At 19.7% G+C, this 6,170-nt stretch overlaps 1 protein-coding gene across 1 annotated transcript in view; it reads left to right on the plus strand.

Annotated features, from left to right (window-relative positions):
* The window catches only part of LOC102672546 (natterin-3-like), a 27,984-nt gene extending 23,479 nt beyond the window's left edge, over positions 1–4,505 (plus strand). The window contains exons 3-4 of the transcript XR_004151222.1: positions 4,195–4,284; positions 4,382–4,505. The gene's annotated coding sequence lies outside the window, so the exon portion shown is untranslated. The remainder of the gene's footprint in view (positions 1–4,194; positions 4,285–4,381) is intronic.
* The last annotated feature ends 1,665 nt before the right edge of the window (positions 4,506–6,170 follow it).

The following is a 6,170-nucleotide window of genomic DNA, read 5'->3' on the forward strand; positions in this document are numbered from 1 at the left end:
AGAACCCCGCCACCTTTTATTATTGGGGAGCCAGTACCCTCGAGGGTTGGTCGCGCTATTTAATATTTTGATCGAAGAGAAGTCTGCGTTTCGTTCGGCGAGCAGTAGGAGTTATCCACGTGCTCACGATCGTTCCCTTTTGATTAATTTCGGTACGGATCGATTGGTACGAACATGGATGCTCAACAAAGGAAAACTTCGAGAAAAACTTCGTCGAGAGGGGGAATTAGAACGAGGAAGACAGAGAGAGAGAAAAAGAAAAAAATAGGAACAGCTGGCACTGAGACGAATACAATACAAGTTTGATACAAGGAGTAAATCACCCTTCGTCTATTCTAATCAACACACGGCGTGTACGCGTACGTGCGTCCTCTTTGCGATTATCCTCCTATATTATATAATCACATACCACTTTCAATTCAAGAAAAGAATATCATTAACGACGCTTCGTTTTCAATAAAATATACTTATATATTGTGGCGTGGATGATTCAAATTATTGTAAAATTTCACGTTTGACTTATTGTCAGATATAATTGTTTACATCAATTATTAAATTTTGTCATTTTTATTTTTTGATGATACAAGAAAAAGAAAGAAATATATAAAAAAATTATTATTCATTACAATAATTAATATAAAGAATAATTTCTTTTTTATACGAAAAAAATTATAAATATTGATTTTATTATATAAAAGTTATGATTTCAAAAAGTTAAAAATTTTCTATTTTTGATTCTTTTTATAATTTTCTATTTTTGATTCTTTTTATTTAGATATAAATCTAATTATTATTATTTAGATATAAAATTAAGTTATAATTATGCAAAATTAGAATAAAATATTTTCATTTACGAATCTTGTGATAATATTTTCAGAACTTTTTCGTGAATTTATTATAATTGAATAAATAAATAGCAATACATAATTCTAAATATGATTCACTATATCAATTTTCAAATCTCAATGTAATAATCATTTTCATTTATAAAACAAAAACAGATTAATTATAAAGTTCTATATTCTTATCTTTTTTTATTGTAAATAAAAATAACGACAGAACTTTCTTGATTATCTGATATTTTTAATGCTGATGTATTTTTTGAAAAGAATAAAAAAGAAATTGTATATTTTTCAAGTATTTTTAAAATTATTCAAATTATATTTTTAAATATATATAATTTAATATAATTTAATATAATTAAATTAAATCTTATATAATGAAATTAATAAAAAAAAAAATTATTTATTAAAACAACTATGTACCAATTTTGCATGTACATATCTTGAATGTACATATATATTCAATAAAATCTTTATTCAATTAAAAATCTTTATGTATCTTCATAAAATTTCAACTAATAAAATATTATCATATATAATAACATTTTATGTAAAACATTATGTGAGTATATAAATCATAATGAAGTAATTTTTTTATTAATAAAATATCATTTCGAGAAAGTGAATTTAATTCTTAAAATATTAATATTATTTTAATTTCTTTAAATATAATAATTTTGTAATAGTACAAAATAAAATAAAATTTTAAACTAAAATAAAACTATAAAACTAAAATAATATAAACTAATAAACTAAAAAACTAAAATAAAATAATATAATATAAAATAATAGATTTTAGTACTCTATTATTTTATTGTAAAAAATATTTCAGACGAAATTTATAAAATATGAAAAAATGAATGAAAATTTTTATTTGAAATTGATTTCACACTTTCACAGAAATTTTCTATCGAAAAATAAATTGCTCTATATGTAATCCATTATATTCTATAGATATACTTTTCTATTAAAATTCAGATTTTTCAAGATAAATAAATTTTCCTGTAAATAATAAATGAAATAACTGATTATAGATAGGTATTATTTAATTTTCCTTTACTGGTTAAATTTATTGAAAATCATTTTAATTATAAATTAAAATTGTAAATTGTAAATTAAAATTGTAAATTAATTGTAAATAAAAAAAAATTGTAATAATGACTTACCAGAAATAACATAAAAATTATTAGAATTATTTCACATTGCTTTTATTATATATATTTTTACATAGAAATTTTCAGATAAATATTGACTATTTCGGTATTTACAATTCCGCTAAAATATCAGATAAATGAAAAGAAAAGCAGGACTTGAAGAAATTTAAATCATAATTTGGAAGCAATAAAAGAAAACAACTCTTTGATAGAGGAGACCTGCAGCTGCTGTCTCTAATGTTGTTACTACTGGTGTAACTGCAACAGTAACTTCAAACCACAAACGGTATAGCTCATGAATCCTTAATAAAGAAATTAATTAATAAAGAATTGCTTTATCAGCTGTACATCAGTACACAGTATTATAAACACAAACATTACTGTGTCGGCTTTCATTAACAAATACACGCATTTAATATTATTTTAAATATAGATATTTTTCTTCTTTATTTTTTTATTTTAATTTTCAATTTATATAACAAATTATAATCCAATAATAAATGTGTAAAATAATTTATTTATGTGTAATTAATTTAATATAAAATACAATAGATAAGTACAATAGGATATCTTAGATGCTAAATTTAAAAAAAAATAAACAAAATATGAATATATATATAAGTTGTTTAATGCTTTATTAAAAAATTAACAAAAAAATTAATTAAAAAAATTAAAAAATTAAAAAATAAACAATATACGAAAATATTCGAAATTCGAACAGTTAATAATATATATATGTTTAATAATATATATATTATTATTTATTTTATTCTATTTACTATTATTATTATTATTATTATTGATTTTATATGAATTATTTATTATAATTATTAAATTAATATTAATTTTTATTTTATATTAATAATATTAATTATTATTTATACTAATTTTAATATAATATTAAATATAATTTTAAATATAATACTAAATACTATTTATCTATATTTCATCATTATATCGCATTATTTAACTGCATAATCTGTTATTGTTTTCTTCTTATATTAATACATTTAAAAAAATGCAATTCAAAATAAATTCAAAAAGCATTTATTATTTACTATCTTAAATTCTTATTATTATAAATTATAAATTCTTAAGATCTTATTGAAATTTAAAAAAAAATTAATGAGATAATTGAGAAGTAAAAAGAAAGAAAATAATCTATTATATATTACAATAAAACTAAAATTAACAAAAATTTCATATTTCATTATTTAAAATGAACATTCATTTATTCTTATACTATTCCTATTCTATTCTATTTTATTTTATTTTAAAAAAATTTATACTTTATTTACTTCAAGTTGATAAAAATTATTGGAGAATTATAAAACATTTGGATTGTATTTTTTAACTTTTTAATATTATGTCAGTATTTTTTAAATTGATATTATTACATAAATTATATTTGAGTTTACTATAATATCTATTATGAAAATGAATCTTAAAATAATTTTATTGAACAAAAAGAAATTAATTATATATGAATAAAAATTATTAAATATTTAAAAAATATTTATTTTATAATTTTTTTTACAAATTTACGAATAAAAATGTAGAAAAATGTAACTATATCTTTTAATATTTAATTGAAATTATATTCTATTAATTTTTTTTATGAAATTATATATATATATTAATTTTATATTATTATATTAATTTAATATTATATTTTATTAATATTAATTGTTTTCAAATTTTTAATAAATCCTATTTAAAAATTACTAAATAATAATTTGGTTTAATTTTTTACATTATGAAAAAAATTTTTTAAATTGAAAATATCTATTCATTTATTTATTATTTAATTATTTAATTATATAATAATATATAAAAAAAACTATTTATTAAATTAATAGTCTTAATAAAACAGTTAAAACATAATAAAAGTATAATAAATTATACTGAAAATATAATCAACTATTTACTGATCTATATAAGATATAATTTAGATGCAATTTCTATATATATTCTGTTTACGATAATAAGGTGTTTTTATGTATCTTATTTATAATTTTATAGCAAAATTTGATTTCAATTTCAATAATTATCACATATATACTATTTTTTATAATGTGACACAAAATTGATAAGAGATCAAATAATTCTCAAAATTTTGACAAGAAAAAATATTGTGTGTCGTGTTTCATATCTTATCTATCTTACTAATGTGATGACGCAAATTCTGCTATCAATAGGCTCCTTTTCGTAGAGTTTTCTAGTGACTAAAAGCTACGTATGGATAGTTTTTTTCCCGCTATATTATAGGAATAGGGCGGTTCTTATGGGTATGTGTATACTACTATAACTACGTTCATGATATTTTGCCCCTCTTTTTTTTTCCTTTCTTCTTTCTCCAATGTCTGCTCCCTTTCTTTACTGCAGCTGCTCAGCACACAGGCCCCACGCCATCTGCCATTACAGACTATACATGCACAAGCGCCTCTAACAAGACCCCAAGATCCATAATGGTTTTGCATCATACCGGGTGTGTCAAAATTTTGAGATTTAAATGCAATTAATCCTATATTGTTTTATTAACATAACATCATCATTAAGATATCTTCTTTTTTAATTATCAATTTTTAATTTTCAACTATCAAAAATATAAATTTTCTTCTATACCTTTTAATTATTTATTTTTTAAATATTAAAATCTTATCAAACACAGAATAAATGCATTTATTATAAAATTGAATTAAATTATAATGAAATGATAATTAAATATTTTTTAAAGATTTCTTTTTTATTTTTTCGTTGTCTCAAAATATTTTAAAATGTTTTTTAAATTTAAAATTTACAAGTATTTTTTAATACTAATTACTAAAATTTTATTTTTTAAATAGCAAAAAGTAATTTTTTTTTTTTTTTGATATGATGAAAATATTCATGCCATACAAAAAATTATTATTTTCTGTATTATTATGATAAATATTATTTGTCATAAATTTATTTATTTTTATTTGGCTTTAATAAATGTGTAAAGTTGTCTTTAGTATATTTCTGTGCCTACATTTCTGAAATTATTGTATTTAATTTGTTACAATATGATATTATAATAAAATGCTTATTCCTATATACTCTTCCTATATTTGTCTTATGTTAGTCTTTATATAATGAATGCAATATTTACCCAAATTATTTTCATATTTTCTACGTTGCATTTAATAATGCTTTGCGCTCATCATTAATATTCCCTTCAAAGTATCGTGACTAACAAGTAAAGAAACAAAATTATTTACGGCTTATATTGTCCTCAGAATATAAGATATTATATTCATAAGATTTTGAGAAACAATTCTAAATTAAATTTTCTTAATTTTCAAAACGCACAAATTGACATAAAAAATATATCGATTAAATTTATTTATTAAATTATGCAACTGCAATTTGTATTAAATGAATCAAGATGAATATAGAATAAAACATAGTGATAGAGATAGAATGTATTTCATCTAATTTTGTAAACATTAATTGCTTATAATTTAATAAATAATTTTTGATTGATATTTGATATTGATATATCAACTTTTGTATTTGTTTTGGTATTTTTTAAAAATGTTCTACAAGTATAATTAACATTTTATATACATGTATGTGTATCAATAAACGATAACTATCAAATATAATATAATTAGAATTCTTTTTAATAAATTTTTATTTTTCAACAAACAATGCTATTAATATTACTATAAAAATGTAACTGTTCAAAATTAAATTAAAAAATAGGATACATATTTAAATAAGTAATAATATTTTTATTAAATCAAATGATTGGAAAATATTAAAAAAAATTCATTTTTGTACATCTAACTTATAATAAATATGTATATCCATTCATGTTAACTACTTTAATGCTTTTATAGCAGTTCGAATTATGACAATTGAAAATCGTATTCATTAACATCATTTTTACATGACGTGTTTCAGTTATAATTTTGCGACGGGAGTTGCAGAAAAATTATCATAAAGGACAATGAGTATAAAAAAAAAACGGGAAGGGAGTGAATTGAGACACAGCTGGCACACGACATGAGGTTTGCAACAATAGCTGGATCACTGATCCCCATTCAGAAGTTCGATGCGTTGCTCTTGGCATTTTCAAAAAAGTTATTTTGTATAATCTTCTCCCTTTCAAATATTTAATTGCATAAAATGTAGAATTTTTGTCTAT

This window comes from Apis dorsata, unplaced genomic scaffold (genome assembly GCF_000469605.1).
Source record: "Apis dorsata unplaced genomic scaffold, Apis dorsata 1.3 scaffold_529, whole genome shotgun sequence".
Classification (NCBI taxonomy): domain Eukaryota; kingdom Metazoa; phylum Arthropoda; class Insecta; order Hymenoptera; family Apidae; genus Apis; species Apis dorsata.